We start from the raw sequence: 19,107 nt of genomic DNA, 5'->3' as shown, positions 1-19,107 counted from the left end.
TTTCTTTCAAGATAGGCTGAGTGTAGGTAGAAAAACTGCCAAAATTAATGAAGAAGATGAAATTTCCTGGGGTGTTAAAATAAATTTAGTTGTTTCTTTCTTTCTTGCTGCCCAGTTAGGTGTTTATCAACTAATAGAAAAATGAAAGGAACTGTAGTTTCTATCAATATCTGATTGGTAACATAAGTGAATGTGTAATGAAGACATTGCCGTCAAGTAATGAAGTAATGAAGACACTGCCCTCGAGAAGTTTAGAATCTAGAATGATAATATGAGAACATACATAAATATAAGTTACCTTTAACATAAATGTCTTTGAGAGATAGACCAACTATCTATGTCTATGAGAGATAGACTATGCATCAATTAGCAAATTGTGATTCTATGATCTGTATTTTAATAGTAATGGTGTTTAATTGGAACCAAAGGATACTGTCATTATGAGGATGATTACTTGTGTAGTAGGAGTGTGCTAGGTGAACAGAGTAGATGTCGCCAAGTGGATGGACCATTGTGTCATAATGACATAAAGCACATTGGAACATCTCTCTTAATTCAAATGAATCCCCTCTTTATAAAGCTGGGCTTATTGACTAAAGACCATTATTATGTAAAGACTGAATGAGAGGAAGCCATAAAACATGCTCTTTCACCCCTTTTGTGTTTATAGCTACCCAGAAATGAACATCAATATTTAACTGTCTGGATAATTTTAGGCTTATAAAAAACCAATTAGCTATGACTCGGTCCCAGTGTTTGGAGCCTTCGTGGAGCAGAGTATGGGAGTGTTTAGTTCTTGTGGTCAGAAGCAGAGAGCTTGGAGAAAGGTTAGAGTGGCAAGGGTCGTTGCTGGCTTAGTGGGGTCTCCTGGGATGTTATATCCTGAAGGGGCAGGCCGGGGCCAGGTTAGTACGCAGCAGCCCTTGTAAGGCAGTCAGAGAAGGATTCAGGAGAATTGTTGGCAGCACACAGAACCCTTGGCTGCAAGAGCTGCATCACTGAAAATACATCACAGACTTGAGCGTTTCATTCTAGGCAGTTTAGGACTACCCCTGCCTTCAGGTAGAAACCTCCAGGCTTATAAAACCTAGGTCAGCTACAGTGATTCTGATTCCTCTGAATAAATAAGTCCTCCTCTCCAATCAGAGCTTACATGTCTTTGTATGAAAATAAGCCCCCATCCTCAGACTTCACAGGTCTTCTGGAGGGACATCTATGTTTGGCCTGGGGGAGACAGAGTGGAGTGTGGGGGCCTGGACTTATGCTAATTAGGAAGTTCTCCTGTTTCCTTAGTGGTCCAGAGTCCCATGGTCTCTGTCTTAGTCTGTTTTGTGTTGCTATAAAGGAATACCCATGACGGTCATCTATGAAGAAAAGGAGTCATGTCGTTCATGGTTTTGCTGGCTGAATAGTTCAAGGGCATGGCCCTGGCTTCTGACGAGGTCTTTCATGCTATGTCACAATGTGGCAGAGAAGGTCAAAGGGGAAGTAGACACATGGGAAGAGGGGGATACCTGAGGGGCATCCTGGTTTTACAACAATCCTCTCTCATGAGAACTAATCCAGTCTCCCAAGAGTGAGAACTCACGTGCTACAGCAAGAATAGCACCAAGCCTGTTATGACGGATCCACCCCAACCCATACACCTCTTAGCAAGTGCCACCTCCCAAAACCACTACTTTGGGGATGAAACTTAAACACGAGTTTTGGTGGAGACGAACCATATCCAAGTCCAGTAGTCTCTGATGCTCAGAGGGCCAGACTTATTGTCTAATTTTTATTAATTCTTTTTTCTCTCAGACATCATTAGTTGTCTACCCGATATCTATTTATCCATATCTTCCTTCCTTATGGAATCTCATATCTATTTGTGGCAAGAGAGGAACCAGCCCCAGGCAAGATAAGTGATTTCCCAAACTTCACAGGAGCTGGAGGTTATCAAAGAGGAATAAGTGAAAGTTTTCTGGGTGATGGTTTCTGGGAGAGAGTTTACCTCTCTCATCAGAGGACAGACTCAGCTGGCCTGGCCTTACCTGCCTTAAACTCAGACACATTGTCTGGACCTGCACTGGGGTCCCCATGTGGCTAATTAGAGCACAGAGACCAGAGGCCCGTTACAGTCCACACTTGCATTTATTTAGCAATTACTTATGGAGCACCCACTGCATTTCAGGCCCAGTGTACAAAATACAGACACAGAGTTCGTGTTATTACTCCTATCTGTGATTGCATTCCTGAAGCCTTCTGATTGTAACAGAAATCACTGCTGGTATAAGCAATCAATACATTAAAATATAAATACAAGAAGGAAGGGGGGATTCACAGAAGATACTGGATGTGAAGAGTTTCACTGTGAGACTGAAAAAATGTGATTTGAGAAACAGATGGAAGACAAGGAGGCCAGGCACCAGGAAGCACAGCATGCTCACTCCAGGAATGGTCAGGTTAGAATCAGAACATCGCCACCATTGCAATCTTCAAGCAAGGCTGTGACCACACGTGCTGCTGCTGCTGCTGCTGACTTTTGCCCATATTCAAGAGCCAGTATCTTTGGAGACAGCATCAGATTCTGCTGAGCTTTCTCACATGTCTAGACACTAGTGATTTAGGAAAATGAATGGAAAATTTCCTTTTCAGAAAAGGAAAATGATGCCTCCACTGTTGCCCTATTTTTTTTGTGGATGGGGATGATGAGACCACCATTATGCCAAGGCCACAGTGTTGTGCCAAACAGTTGTAGACTCCAAAGGGATGTGACCAGGTTCAAGAGGTCAAAGAAGAGACCCAGAGCCAGAAAACAAGACATGGGGTCTTACTGGGGGGCTTACATGCATGGGAGAGAGTCTAGTGGTAATGGGCTGGACAGGAGAACCACAACCACTTGCAAAAGGCATGCAGTTTATACAGCATTTTCACTTAACATCCTCTCCTCTTCCAACCTCCACTTGGCAACCTTTATTTAAACTGAAACAAAAGGCCTCAATCCCCTGTATGGCCTGCGTTCTATAGGACAGGGCTCAGATGTTCCTCACAGATAAAGAATGGATCTCTAGGTTGACTACTCCCAGATTCCTTAGCTTGGGACTCTGAACACACATTTCAGGTGCTTCTCCCATACAAGGTCCTTCTCAGGGGATGCTCAAGTCACGTTACCACTGTCAGGTGCATCTACCATAGTCATACAGTTGAAGGCAACCCCAAAGGAGATTGGAACAACCTCAAGGGACATTGGGAGATCATTCCCCTAAAGGAAGAAGGATCAATGATAAGGAACCAAGTAATTTTTTTAAAACTCCATGATGGCAAAAATTATTTACATAGAGTACTAGAGTTTTCAAGGTGGAAAGCAATAAAAATAACTTTTGTACAGTATTTTAACATTTTCAAAGTGCATTTGGTCTTCACAGGACTGAGATGCAGGCAAAGCACGTATTATATCTGAGCCTCAAAAACTCAGGATCATTTTTATAGGATATAAAGTGTTCAGTTATTGCCTGACTTTTTATTTAAGAGGAAAAAGATGTGTAACTTAAGTATGCAACGGTTTCAACTGGGGATGCCTTGTAACTTTTGGAGTACAAACAAAATCCGTGGACAACGTTTATTTATATAAACAAGTGAACTAGTCTTCTGAGAAGTGAAGCTATTCTACTGAGAAGTTAAGGTGATTAGTTTTCATATTAGACTCTTCCCAAATTTTATCTCAAATGCTTATCAAATTATGAAATTCTTATTTTTAAAAGAAAAATCCATGTAGCAGACGTGATCTTAAGCTTAATCAGTATAAAATAAGGGTGGCAAAACATGACATATATCTCATTACTCTCCTATCTCTTGACCTTGGCAGACATAACTAATTAATCATGGCATTCTTTCCCACAAAATCCAGACAGCCTCAGAATCCCTCTCAATACAGCACTGTATGCAGCCCCTACCAATCAATCAGAGTTGGCAATTCCAGAGCAGTGTTTAATGTAAAATAGTAGTTGTTAGGGATTTGTTTTGTTTGTTGAGAATGTTGATGTTCTGGGTAGAGCACCCTTCTTCTGGAAACTGTCTTCTAAGCTTATGGCTCAAATCCTGGCAGATTTGACACTATTGGTTAAACTGTCATCTATGGTTTCTTGGAGTTCAAACCACATGTCCATCAAGGCTGAAGTTTTAGAGAATGTGGTAGAAAAATATCATGATAGTGAAACGTGGGGACTTCCTCTTAGGGCATTCAGTATGGTGCTGCAAGAGGAAGTTACACTTTGACCTTGCTGAATGCAGACTGGCAGGGGAGAGAAATAGCTTTGTTAAGCAAATCAATTTCTGTCCTTCAGGAGCAGTCTCATATTGCTGAATGTCTGGTATTCATGTGCTGGCAAATTGTAAAGGTCCATTTCTCAGCTCAAGCTGAAGTGGAATACTGGGAAAATCTGGGCAAGTTAGGAAGTCTGATCTCCAAGCCCTCCCAAGCATTAACCTGGGGTTTAAAGAAAGGTTCATTTTGCCTTCCTTCTCTATCCATCCTCCCAACCACAAGACAGAGGCAGAGATCTGATTCTTTAAACTCCTAAGCAGATACAAGCTAGGAGGAAAAAGTGAGGATGATGTTTAGTTCAAATATCAGGCCAGACCACATTCCTGGTGCTGGTGACTAGGTGGCTGTGATGTTGCAGAAGAAATCCCAAACCTGAATACCAGAGTCAATGATTGCTTAAGCCCCAAGGAAATCCTTAGACCTTTGGGATTTTCTGCACCAATTGTAGGTGAACTGGATGGATGAATTTTCCAAACTTTCCAAAGCCTCTTTCCCTTCCCTTGGGGTTGTTGCAGGGAAAAAAAAAAAAAAAAATTGAGGAGGAGAATCACCCAGCTGGCAGAACCTCAGCTTGGCCACCTGAAGAACTCAATATATTGCCAGGGCAACAATTCAACACATAGATGCCAGCGAGACCCACTAAAACTATCATTTATCTTATTATCCTTTTCCAGCAGGATAATTTTCGTGTTTTTTTCTGTGAAGCTGGAATAATCTTCCTACCAAGGCCATGCACACAGTGCCTTAGTGGTGACTCCCAAAGGAAATCAGAGCCCTTGGGGGCAAGGATCAATAGCATGGATCAATGCCAGGTAGCATTTGCCCCCTCATGTAGCTCTTGTTTTCCCCATGTCTAAGTGGGATGTTTTGATTGGTGTTATCCTAATTTTCTGCCATCATTAAATATTAGTGTCAGAATAGTTGCATTTGTACCTAATGGAATGGAAGAGACATAACCCCATGATACTGGACATTAAGCAATTGGCATTTAGGTGGGCTGCTTATATGTGTGGTTATATGTGGGATTATTGCATTTTGTAAACTGGTGGCTATATTGGTTATCTATTTCCACAAAAATTCTGCTAACATGCAGCCACAAAATTTAGTAGCCTAAAACAACAACCATTTATTTAGCTCATGAGTTTGTGGCTTGGTTGGGTAGTTCTTCTAGTCTTGGCTAGGCTTGGCTGATCTTGGCTTACTCATGCATCTGTGACTCAGCTAGTGGTTTGGCTGATGGTTGGCTGGTCTAGAATGGACTCACCTAAACGTCTGGCTCTGCATAGAGGGTCTTCCCTTCATCAGATTAGCCTGGGCCTGTTCTATTGTTGGTGGCAGGGCTTTAAAAGAGTAGAAGTACATAGGGCCCCTTGAAGTCTAGGCTCAGAACTAGCCCCCTTCCACTTCTGTCTCATTTTATTGGCCATAGCAAGTCACAAGGCCAGTGCAGATTCAAGGAAAGAGGGAAATAGACTCCACCTGTTAATGGAAGTTGCTGCAATCACCCACAGAGGCATGTGGGAAATTATTTAAATGTTAAGAAGAGAGTACTGAGAGAGCTAGGTGGCCATGAAATGGACAGTGGTGGAGATTTATCTCTAAGATCAGCCCAACACTCTTTTCCAAGCAGCACTCAGCTTGTCTGCTCTAAGAAAGGCTTATTTTAACCACAAGACTTACTTGAATGGAAGCTGACAACTTCCCGTAGACTCTGCTTCCTTGGCCATAGTGATTGCCAGAGATAGGCACTTGAATCAAAACTAGGTTAATCAGAGTACCCCATATGTTGCTTTAATGCTTGGTCTAGGAGTTGACAAGGCCTAATTCAAGCCACTCAAAATGCTTCTATAGGTGGGACAGGTGAGAATATATAAATCCGAGGACTGATATCAGCCACAGAAGCACAGGCAAAACAAGCCTGTGGCAATGAAATTGACATCCAAAGAGAAGCAGTCCCTGGACAGGAGGAGAATAGAACCTTGGGGGCATTCTGTTCCTGGTACAGTTACCCCTGAACCCTGTCACACCCATCCTTTCTATGAGCTGGTTTTGGAAGGCAACTCTTTCTCTCTTAAAAAAAAAATAACTGAAGCTGGGAGCTGGTTCACTGTAACCAAAGTAGTCTGATATAGGTGTAATTTGGGAAATAGACCTTCTGTTTCAAAACTTCCTATCAACGTGTTTGCAATTCTCTCTATAGCAATTGATCATTTGGGTTAGGAAGGTATATGAATAGGAAGGAGCCACACATTTTGACACCTCCATATATGGTCTGAAAAGCCTTCTGACTCAGACCTTGCAAATCTGTTGTCACCTTTCAACACAGCTCATCCACGTTTTGAAGTTTTTTTCTCTCCCTTTTCTGCCACCTCTAAATTAGCGGACTTTTCCTCTTGTGCTCCTAAAATATTTTTGACACATTTCTAGGGTACAACTCATATATGATCTTATATGCTCACAACTCTATATGCATCTCCCTAGTTAAACTGTGATTCCTTCCTTTGGGCTAGACATAAAAAACAAAAATCTTGTTTACTTTTGTATTCTTGGAGCATAGCATTGCACTGTTTTTAACAAAAACACAAGTATTCTAAAGGTAGTCTATTAAAACTTTAAGCCATTAATACCTTAGCTTCAATTCACTGATAAACATTATTTAAGAACATACTCATGCAACCATCAGTGGTTCTAAATCTTGGCTGCACAGCAAAATCACCTGGGGAGCTTTTCAAATAAATTTATGCTTGAGCCTCACCCCAGACCAATTAAATCAAAACTTCTGGAATTGGGGCCTAGGCATCAATATTTTTAATAGATTTTCAAATGGTTCAAATATGCAGCCAACATTAAGAACTACTGCCATATATGCGGTTTCTGTCTGTTACAAAGAACTAGAGCTGAAGAAAAGATTCCATCTAGTTGGGAGGAAAGCTTCAGGAAAGTGGTGACTTTTGAATTAAATCTTAATGGGTGGGTAGAATTTCAGTAGGGGAACATAAGGGGAGAAAACAAATGTATAACAATGGGAGAAGCAGCTATGCATAGAAAATGGGATGTTCAGGTAAGCTACAGTGTAGGGGTGTCCTGAGAAATAGCATTTACTGAGTATCTACTCTGTGCTAAGCCTGTTACACACATTTCTCAATTAATCATCATCATTACTTTCGGAAAAAATAACTATTTTGTGGATGAAAACACTGAGGCACAGGTAATTAAAAAACTTGCTTAAAGTTTTACAACTAGCTGGTGGTGGATCTGGGACTTAAGCCCAAGTCTAGGCTGGTCTCCAAACCAATGCATGGAGCTGGAAGGTGGGTTGCACCTGTTGGCAGCTACCTTGGTTTCCTGCCTCTGTCTTCTCCAACAGAAGCTATCAAAGGCTCATAGGAGCAGGCTCAGGACCATCTGACTTCTTGAGTAAATATCAACAGGCTTAGTGCATTTGGCCGTGGCCTGAATTCCCCCTGCAGGTGGGGCTTCATATGGGTTGCTCTCCAGAGTGAGCTCTGGTGGCCCAACCACATGGCTGGCTGCCTGCCTGCCTCCACCCAGGTTCAAGCACCGAAGGACCAAGGGAAACTTACCTCTCCCTTGAACTGCAGGATCCCAACTCCTTTTGATGACCCAGATTTCCCAGAAGTATGTCTCTGAAATATTTGTTCTATGTCTCCAATCTTCCATATTTATTTTACTCCTGATTTTAGAAATGACCACGGGGCACTATTCCCGGACACCACAAATGCCCTCTTCCAAGGAGGCCACAGCACCCTGACCACTTCCCATCCAAGTCCTATTTTTTCTCCCTTCCAACTGGCCTCATGCTGCTAAGCCACATGCCTGAGCCAGCCAAGTTAAGGGAGAGGCCAGATTGTGCCTGTCAAGCTAAGCACTGAAGATTTATTGCTAAATGTTCTTTAACAGGAGAGTGCTAGATCAAAAGGGAGATCAATAGGGAGAATTTTCTAGTGAGACTAACTGTAGTTCAGAAATATATTATTTAGAACTCTCTTACTGCATGTGACAGAAAACTCAATTCAAACTCATTTAAGCACACAGAAGGAGGAATTGGCTGCTATGACTTGAAAGTTCAGTACTCATATCTTCAGGCAAGGTTTGATCCAGGGTCTCAAACAATGTTATCAGAAATCATTTACTTTCTCTGTCTTGCATTCATGGGCTTCCTTCTTGAACTCTGTGTGGGTGCTCTGAATCTCTAAGATTATTTCACTGTGAGCACTAGTCATCCCAGCAGAAAAGATAATTTTATTAGTGCACCTTCCCAGGATTCAGAATTAACTATGCTTGAATTAACTTGGGCTTCTGCCTATTTCTAAACCTATCAGTGTGCCCAAAGAGATGGAGTTTTGATGGTAGGGCAGGACTGGCTCATGTACCCACCTCTGAAAAAGCAATATGGCTAAGGAAATTCAGGGCTTAGGTAGCCTAAGCATGGATCACAAGATCCATCTCAAACCACACGTTCTGACTGGGGCTAAGTCCCCAAAGCAAATTTGAAGTATTGTAACCTGGAAAAGAAGAAAATAATCATCAAAAAGGCAAAAACAACAGATGACCTCTACAGAAAGCTATTTTGGAAATCCAGGCCTTGCCCAGTAAAGTCTCTTCTAACATGTGGCAAAGACAAGGAATATAACAGGATCGTCTTCAGCAGCCTACAATTCTCACATCTGTACCAGCACAGACTGGCACATGGCCACCAGACAAATCAGACCAGTGAGCAGCCAGTGAATTCTTTCTCATCTCTTCTGCTAAATATGGGTTAAGCTATGGGGCAGTCCAAGTTTTAGGAAATTTATAGCAACTTCTCAGCATTCATGTTAATAGATATCATGAATAATTGAATCCCACTGGTAAACTCAATCTGTCATTTTATATAAACATTTTACTTTTGTCACCAAGCTTTTTGTCAAAGGTGTTAACAAGTCATTGAAAAACTTATTGAAGGGTTCTGTTTCTACATAGTATGGACTATCATCTGATAAATAGAAAAGTAGGCCCAGCAGTCTAGAGGTGGAGAAGCATCAAGCCTCAGTAATCTATAATGGCTATTTATCTTTTGATATTCTCAAGTTGAATAAGAATTATTATTTATTCCTTTATAATGTTTTTTAATGTCTTAAGCATTGATGTTAAGTAATATAGATAACCCCCAGGTTTGATTGATTGCTGTGTTTTACAAAAATCAGTTTGACATGTTAGTATAGCAGTTTCACACTGACAGATGCTATGTGGTCAGATGCACAGTTCCATCATACTTCTTAGAATTTCATTGAACAAAACTGACATGGGATAAATGTAAGGCCTCTGGCATACAAAACTATTAGAGCTTCATATGTAGAACTTTAATACAGATTCGACAAAATGATCCAACTTAGCTCCCAAGTGTTCACGACACTCATTTACGAAAAGAAAGGATAGCTGTCAGTTCAGATGGAAAGTCACAGAGAACATTTGTGAATGGCAAGATCCAACAACTAGACTGAAATCAGCTTAGAACTTTCCAAGTCCTCCATCTTCCCTCAGTTCATGCCCTCTCTGTTGTCTTTTCTCTTGTTCTTTCTCCATCTTTGGCAGTTTTGTATATCATTTAATTAACCAGTAAGGAAAAGTTTTAAAGGTCATCATTCAACTTTCTCAATATTAAAATAAAAGATATAATATACTGTTTTTGGAAAGGCAATAGACTGCTTAAAATTGAGGGCTCTGTAGTCTGACAGCCTCCAAAAACCCCAGTCATTTCTGGTGATATGATTTGAAGAAGTTAATGGACTTCCTTTAGCCTTAGTTTTTTACCTGTGTGTAAAATAGTGCCTACAACAATAGTACCTACGTCTTAGGTACTTTAGCACATATAGTAAGCATTCGATAAGGGATAGCTGTCATCATCATCATCACCACCGCCAGCACTGTCATCAATAATTTATACTTCTAGAAAAAAAATCATTTTTTTGAGAAATTTAGAAGTCAAGAAAGTCTCCATGAGGGCAAAGGATGATTTATTAATTATATATATGACATATAAAATCTGCTACAAGAAAATGGGATCAGGAGAGTTTTTTTTAACTTTAAGTAAAATAAGAACTTTACTTAGGTTCTGGGATACATGTGCAGAACATGCAGGTTTGTTACATAGGTATACATGTGCCATGGTGGTTTGCTGCACCTATCAACCCATCATGCATTAGGTATTTGTCCTAATGCTCTCTCTCCCCTTGCCCCCCATCCTCCAATGGGTCCCGGTGCATGATGTTCTCCTCCCTGTGTCCATGTGTTCTCATTGTTCAACTCCTACTTATGAGTGAGAACATGCAGTGTTTGGTTTTCTGTTCCTGTGTTAGTTTGCTGAGAATGATGGCTTCCAGCTTCATCCATGTCCTTGCAAAGGACATGAAGTCACCTCTTTTTACGGCTGCATAGCATTCCATGGTGTATATGTGCCATATTTTCTTTAGCCAGTCTATCATTGGTGGGCATTTGGGTTGGTTCCAAGTCTTTGCTATTGTAAATAGTGCCGCAGTAAACATACGTGTGCATGTGTCTTTATAGTAGAATGGTTTATAATCCTTTGGGTATATATCCAGTAATGGAATTGCTGGGTCAAATGGTATTTCTGGTTCTAGATCCTTGAGGAATTGCCACACTATCTTCTACAATGGTTGAGCTAATTTCCACTCCTACCAACAGTGTAAAAGCGTTCCTATTTCCCCACAGCTTTGCCAGCAACTATTGTTTCCTGACTTTTTAATAATCTCCATTCTAACTGGTATGAGATGGAATTTCATTGTTGTTTTGATTTGCATTTCTCTAATGACCAGTGATGATAAGCTTTTCTTCACATGTTTGTCGGCCATATAAATGTCTTCTTTTGAGAAGTATCTGTTCATATCCTTCGCCTGCTTTTTGATGGGGTTGTTTGTTTTTTCTTGTCAATTTGTTTAAGCTCCTTGTAGATTCTGGATATTAGACTTTTGTCAGATGGGTGGATTGCAAAAATTTTCTTCCATTCTGCAGGAGAGATTTTTAAACACAGGTCTGATAAGATTCTTCTTGTTTTAAGATCCATTAGCTCTTGCTGTTAATGCAAAGGAATGTGCAGGATGTCTTGGAACATTTTATTTCAGTCAAGCAAACACAGCATGGGCACTCTTGCACATAAGGAGAAATAAACATGTTTATGCAATGCTCCAGGTTTTCAGAAGTGCCTTTAGTCACATTTTTCTTCATTAGCATTAGCCTGAAGCTCTTAGCATGAGCCCTGTGTGAACCCATGTGTAAACGCACAGATCCCCTTCCTGCACAGAACCCCTTGTTCTGCTTATTGTCCACACGTCTCCCCATAGCCACATGCCTCTTTTCTCTCTCTCTGCCCCTGGAAGGCTGACTGGCAGCAAACAGCTACTTTGTTCTTTGACTTCATTGGGATTTATGATTAGAATGCATCAGTACTGTGAGGTTGGGGTATCTCCTCCTTAGGCTCATGCTGTCGGCATGCTGTCCATTAGTTGCTTCCCTCCCTAAGGTAGCCTTTCCATTAAGGAATGCAACCCAGCTTCCATTGACTGCTCCATCCTTTTCCCTTTGATCCCAAGAGTGACAATAACTCCCTGTTTGTGAGCCCTGCACCGCCCCCATTCCCGGAATTGCCCAATTCCTTGCTGATTTCCCTAAATCCTTGCCCACACATTTGTAAAGAGTCTATTAAACTCCCCTCAGCAGTTTACTTTGGGTGTGGTGTTTTCTGCTGGGTTTCTTATGTATTCCCTACATATAGCTTAGTCTTGTACACTACAGACAGAAAATTGACAGAAAATTCTGATAGATAAACATTTCTTCCACTCCAACACATTAAAAAACACCAACGAAACAAAAAAGGTATTTTTCTAAGTCCTACTGCCATAATGAGTAACTGTTTTTCTACTTATTTTAAATAACATGCACCAATAGCAGAAATGCAGTATTAACATAAATCTATGTGAAAGTGAAATTTACTCATGCTTTTATGACCCCACACACTAAACTTCTTTTATTTATTTTTTTGTTGTTGTTGTATACTTATAGGAAAGATACATTTCTTTTATTTTTTATTTAATGTTTTTTATTATTCCATTGAGTGCATACAGTGTACCTTTGACATTTTTCTTCTCATGTATCATGAAGGTTGTACATTATTTTTATTTAGGGATTGTTATGAAATTTTATATAGAGCCAAATATGTTTCTTTGGAAACAGGGTCAAAGAATTCATTATTGGATTCAGATCTCATAATTGGAAACAAATTCACACATATCATACTGTTTAATTAGTGCATGCCAAACTTTCTCTCTCTTTACTACTGTTGGAAGTAACTTCGTTGATATCATGTTTTTATGCTCCCGGAAGTGGATTTCCTTATAACCTTTCTACCTGATCTCACGTGCCTTTAGATTTTGTTGAAACAATTCTACTACAGAATTATAAGTGTAAAGTGGGGAAAACGATTTCTGAAACATAGGCCAAAAAAGTTCAACTGTGAACTGAGAGAAAACAAAAGAAAAAATGCATTTTTTGGCGAGAATAAGTTTTAGTAATTTTTAGTATGGAGCACTATATTAGTCTGTTTTCACGCTGCTAATAAAGACATACTTGAGCCTGGGTGATTTATAAAGAAAAAGAGGTGTAATGGACTCACAGTTTCACATGGCTGGGGAGGCCTCACAATCATGTGAGGCAAAAGAGCAGAAGACATGTCTTACATGGCAGCAGGCAAGAGAGTGTGTACAGGGGAACTGCCCTTTATAAAACCATCAGATCTTGTGAGATTTATTGGCTATCATGAGAGCAGCAGGGGGGAAAAACCCACCCCCATGATTCAATTACTTCCCACTGGGTCCTTCCTATGACACGTGGGGATTATGGGAGCTACAATTCAAGATGAGATTTGGGTGGGGACACAGCCAAACCGTATCAAGCACATAGGTAAAAACATGGCCAGGTTAATTCCCTCTGCTGGGTTGACTCACAAGCTATTTGTGTCTTTGTGGAAGACCCTGTCTCTGTGCAAATTTCTAAGTTGGGAAGAGGCTTCACAACGATGCAGAATCCCAAACTGATTCTCATACATTTTTCTACTAAGTAAACATATTCCTGAATTTATCAGGAATAAACAAATTTTCTACTAAGTAAACATATTCTGAATTTCTGAGAAATTCTGAAATCACCCCCAAGTTGTCTAAAATGAAGCAATAAATTGGGACCACATTTCTTTAAATATATAATTAAAACTTATTTGTGGCTGGATGTGGTAGCTCATACTTGTAAACTCAGCACTTTGGAAAGCTGAGGTGGGAGGATCACTTGTGCTCAGGAGTTCAAGACAAGCTTGGGTAGTCTACATCTCTACATCTCTACAAACAATTTAAGATATTAGCCAGGAATGGTGATGTGTGCCTATAGTTTCAGTTACTTGGGAGGCTGAGGTGAGAAGATTGTTTGAGCCCAAGAGTTGAAGCCTGAAGTGAGTTATGATTGTTCCACTGCACTCCAGCCTCAGCAATAGAGACCCCATTTCTAAAAAAATAAAGCAAAACCAAACTTACTTGTAATAACATATTCTTATCTATTAGTTTGCTACATGTCTTAAACCAATAATCACAAATGTGACTATTATTTTTTAGATCCTATATTGTCTAGAGTATTGCTACTCAAGGAATGGTCTGTAGACCAGCAGCATTGACATCATCTGAGAACTCTATAGAAATGCAGAATATCAGGCCCTACACAGATTTCTAAATCAAAATATGCATTTTAACTAGATTCCCAGGTGATCTGTTTGCATATTAAAATTTAAGAAGCACTGAGTGTACCCATATTGTCTAATAAATGTGTTTCCTACTTATTTTCAGACATTTGGATCATAGATACATAAAGGGATGTTAGAAATGATCTAACCCTGCATTTCCCCCTGTGTATTCCATGGACAATCATTGCATAGAATGTCAGTAGGGGTTATACTGAAAAAGTGCAGGAAATGCTACTGGTTAAATAATGCAAATAGTTTTCTTCTTACTGGTTTCTCAGAATCTTTAATAAGCTGATGTGCATTGTGACTCTCCAGGGAAGGGGGATGAGATATAAAACAGTGAATGTATTGCAAAACATGTGAACATAGGACATTATTTTCACCAGATATTTTACAAGACTAGTGTACCTATCTTAGTCTGTTTGGGCTGCTACAACACAACACCTTAGACTGGGTCACTTATAAGTCATAGAAATTTATTTCTCATAGTTCTGGAGGTTGGAAAGTCCAAGAACAAGACACCAGCAGATTTGGTGTCTTGTGAGGGACCTCTGCTTCCAAGAGGCAACTTGTTGCTGTGTCCTCACATGGCAGAAGGATGGAAGGACAAAAGGGCAAAAAGGATCAAACCAGATCCCTTAAGCTCTTCTATAAGGGCACTAATTTCATTCATGAGAGTGTAACCCTTGTGACTTAATTACCTTCTAAATTCCTCACCTTTTAATACTATTGCCCTGGAGATTAAGTTTCAATGTATGAGTTTTGAAGGCACACACACATTTAAACCACAGCAGTACCCTTTGATACATTTTGAAAAATATTCAGTTAATATGAATATCTCACTTAATAGACTCATATTTTTAAATTTCATCTTATTATTTGACAAATATAAGGTAATCTACTCTAACTTCTTGTTGATTTTTAATAGGAATGTGACTGCTGCTGTACTGGTTATAAAAATAGACCCAAACTGTAATGTGTTGTTCATATGAGTCCAGGGGTTTTCTAGGGTGAGAAAGTAAGTGGGTGTCATGTACTGTGAATGTCTGGGATCTTATCCTACTTGCAAGCCTACTACAAATTAGCCCATGATAGTTTCATGGAAGTTGGCAGAAGACATGAAATTCTTGGGTCAGAGACAAATGACTTTATTACTCATGCCATAGAAAGCAACATAAGCTTCATGTTTATATCAGTTACCCCACATCTCTCAAGTCCCACAGGAGCAATATGGATTGTCCCTGGTGAGTGTTGCTCATGGAGAGAGATTATGCCAAAGCTAAGGATCCTGGAGCTTAGAGAACCCACAACTTTTAAATGAGCTGCAAGCATAGCTGCCTTTTGCCCTATAGAGAGATACTATCTTTATTATATGGTACAGTAAACAAATCTGTCCTTTGCTTCCAAGGGAGACCCTATCTATCTTTCAAGGTTGTTCACTATACAAACTTTCTTGAAAAGACAGCCCAGAACAAAGGGATTCAATGCTTTCTTTTTAAATAGCCTTGATTCAAGAATTGCAGGGATTGAGCACTTTTACTCATAAGGTGTGCAAAAAAAAAAAAAAAAAAAAACAGCAATAACAACAACAAAACAAAAAACCTGAGAGACCCATGGAGAATTGTATCCCAAATTTTCTAGGGGTGAGAAAGGGAGTAGGTGTTCTGCTGCATGAAGTTATTCAGTAATTCAGACTGATAGTGAGTCTACCATGTTCAACACATGGCTTCTAAAGTCACTCTGGCTATATTTGTTGAGGTAGGAGTGGAGTTCATCATTCCTGACAACTGGAAGGGCAAGAGTTTGGCAGTGCATACATGTGAGGGTTCATGAGCCAGGTTTGGAAGTGGTGCATACCACTTGCTAACACTCTATTGCCTAGAACATGGCCACATGGCCACATCTCATTGCACAGGAGAAGGGGAAATGTAGCTTAGCTCTGTGCACAGGAGGAAGGGGAGAACAGGTTTTGAAGGCCACTCTACAGTCTCTACAACATTGCCAATTTTGGTGACTTAGCTATTAGTTTCTCTGTTTTCATCTCAGGTGAAAAAGTGTAAACATACATATAAATGCCTTGGAGTGGGGCTTTATATCTCACAGTGTCACAGAATTTGGGGACTGGAAGGGCCCCTAGAATCATTAGTTCTAGCCATCTTTCCCTCCTTACACCTCCAGTCATTTTAGAGGGGAAGAAGAAACTGAAACTCAAAGAAGTTAAATGGCATAGCTTCATAGCTTACTAAACACAGATGGTTAGTCAGATGAGTTGAGATTTTCAGATCTCTGTTCCACTACATTTTGACCTAGATCAAACTTGCAAGGTCACAGGACCATTTTGTATTTTAAATTATCATTCCCGAACTACCTGTTTTTTATTTTTGGATTTTTTTTTTTTTTTTCAAAATAGGGTCTAATTTTGTCACCTAGGCTGGAGTGCAGTGGCACAAACATGGTTCACTGCAGTCTTGACCACCCGGGCTCAAGCAATTCTCTTGCCTCAGCCCCCCAAGTAGCTGGGACTACAGGCGTGTACCACCATACCCGGCTAATTTTTTTTTTTTGGGACAGGGTTTCACCATGTTGCCCAGGTAGTCTCAAACTCCTGGGCTCAAGTGATCCATGCACCAGGGCTTCCCACAGTGCTGAGATTACAAGTGTAAGCCACTGCTCTCGGCCTATATTTGAAATTTTGATTGTTGAGATTTCTTAAATCTTCGAAAATCTATGTATATTGTTTGTTCATTTAGGATTTGTTGAACCCTACTATGGCAGACATTATTCTAGTTGCGGGAAATACAGCTGGGGATGGGCAAGGCAAAGGTCCCTGTTCTTATGGAGCTAGCACTGAGGTGAGATTCCAGAATATTTAGAATGTGATTGACTTTCCAACATGAGAGACATAATGGCTAGTTTATGATATAAATAGTTACACATGGATTCCAAAAACTTATACTTATTGTCAGCTTAAGTCAGATAGCATAGACCTTAACAGCTCTTAAGTTTCTTTACTGTTAGTTCATAGCAAGATTCTCTTTGTGTTTAATATAACTAACCTTTCAAAATAAGTCCTATGCATTACTTCTATAACAAATGAGTTATTATTATTATTTTGTTGTTGACTTTAGGTTAACGGGTTTTATTATGTTAAAGACAGCTTTATTTCAAGTCTCAAAACAGATTGGAAAATTTTTAACAGAAATCTCATTCACATGTTTTGATTTATCAAAGCATTTTATGTTTACTTAAAAAAATTCTTTCTGTTCCCTAGAGAAGCCCGTAATGTACTCAGTACAAATTGAACATCAGAAATATAATGTAGTCAAATGACAGAATAAAATTCAAGAGAAACTGCTGAAGCTTTGCTCTTTGAAAGAAAAATCTGTGTTTCTGTGTTACGTTGTGTGTATATATTATGGAAATATCTGAAAGATACACAGCACCCATGCACAAAAATATTGTTTATGAAGAAGTATATATAATGCAGTTTATTGAAAAAGATTTCAATTTAAAGTAATAGTGCATGAAATAAGCATAGTGTGGCATGTTGCAAAGTGGTCTGAATCGCAAGTCCCAAGAATTAGGATCTAATCTTGATGGTGCTTAAAAAATTACACAATATAAATATTTACATAGCATTTTATGGTATAAAAAGCTTTTTTTTTTTTTTTTCATTTAACAATAGCTAGCATTTACTGAGCACTTACCATGTACCAGACATGGTGATGTTATTAATTCCTACAACGCCTCTATGAGGTAAGTGTCTACTCCCTCTTCAACACTCCACTCCCCAACCCCACCCTCCCTGACCGCCCCCCCGAGGAAATCAGGACGCCCCCTCATCCCAAACAGGGATACTGAACAGTGTCACTGTCTGCCACCTGTACATTGTTCCCTCCTTCCAGGACTCAGTTCTGGTATACAGTGCTGACTAGTTGGTGGATAGTGAAGGCCACCTAGGTACACAGCCATATTATTAATTATTATTATTATTTACATTAACACTTTTTTTTTTTTTTTGAGATGGAGTCTCACTCTGTCACCCAGGCTGGAGTACAGTGGTGCAAGCTCGGCTCACCGCAACCTCCGCCTCCCAGGTTCAAGCAATTCTCCTGCCTCAGCCTCCTGAGTAGCTATGATTACAGGCACGTGCCACCAAGCCTGGCTAATTTTTTGTGTTTTTAGTAGAGACAGGGTTTCACCACATTAGCCAGGATGGTCCCAATCTCCCGACCTTGTGATCTGCCTGCCTCGGCCTCCCAAAGTGCTGGGATTACAAGAGTGAGCCACCACACCCAGCCTAAAACATTTTTTTAAATGAAGGAGTCTTGCTATGTTGCCCAGTCTGATGTGGAACTCCTGGGCTCAAGCAATCCTCCCACCTCAGCCTCCCCAGTGGCTGGGACTACACAGACACACCATCATGTCTTGCTCTTTTTTAAAATTTCAGTGTCTCGTCAGGGTCAACAGGAGAATTAAACAGGCCCAGAGTTCCCCCAAAGTTCTCAGGCATTCATGCTTAGGTTACACATTTTACAAACCTCCCCAAATCCCCTTTTTATTATCTCTTTTGACTTCACCCAGGTGCAAGCCCAGAGGCAGTCTATACCCCAACTGAACTGGCTGGTCCTCAGTGCTGCCTGCTTCCGTGCCCAACTTAGAACTACACATCTGCTGCCTCCTGGTAACATGTCATTATAAGGTAGGGAGTGGGTTTCAGTTCTTGGTCACATTAGTATTATTATTAATAGAGACAGAGAATCTCACTCTGTTGCCAGTGCTGGAGTGCTTTGGCAAGATCACAGCTCACTGTAGCCTCAACCTCCTGGCCCAGGTGTTCCTCCTGCCTCAGCCCTCCAAGTAGGTGGGACTACAGGTGCGCCACCATGCCTGGATAATTTTTTTTTTTTTTTTTTTTTTTAGAGATGAGGTTTCACCCTCTTTCCCAGGCTGGTCTTGAACTCTTGAACTCCTGGGCTCAAGTGATCTGCCTGCCTCAGCC

General features: G+C 40.3%; 1 long non-coding RNA gene across 2 annotated transcripts in view; it reads left to right on the top strand.

Annotated features, from left to right (window-relative positions):
• The window catches only part of LOC114672825 (uncharacterized), a 44,699-nt gene that overhangs the window by 11,579 nt on the left and 14,013 nt on the right, over positions 1 to 19,107 (top strand). For both annotated transcript variants that reach the window (XR_013405118.1, XR_013405117.1), the window contains exon 2: positions 18,690 to 18,807. This is a non-coding gene — a long non-coding RNA (uncharacterized LOC114672825). The remainder of the gene's footprint in view (positions 1 to 18,689; positions 18,808 to 19,107) is intronic.

The sequence above is a fragment of the Macaca mulatta genome, chromosome 15, assembly GCF_049350105.2.
Source record: "Macaca mulatta isolate MMU2019108-1 chromosome 15, T2T-MMU8v2.0, whole genome shotgun sequence".
Lineage (NCBI taxonomy): Eukaryota > Metazoa > Chordata > Mammalia > Primates > Cercopithecidae > Macaca > Macaca mulatta.
The sequence above is the reverse complement of the archived record's forward strand: the minus strand, read 5'-3'. Positions and strand labels throughout refer to the sequence as shown.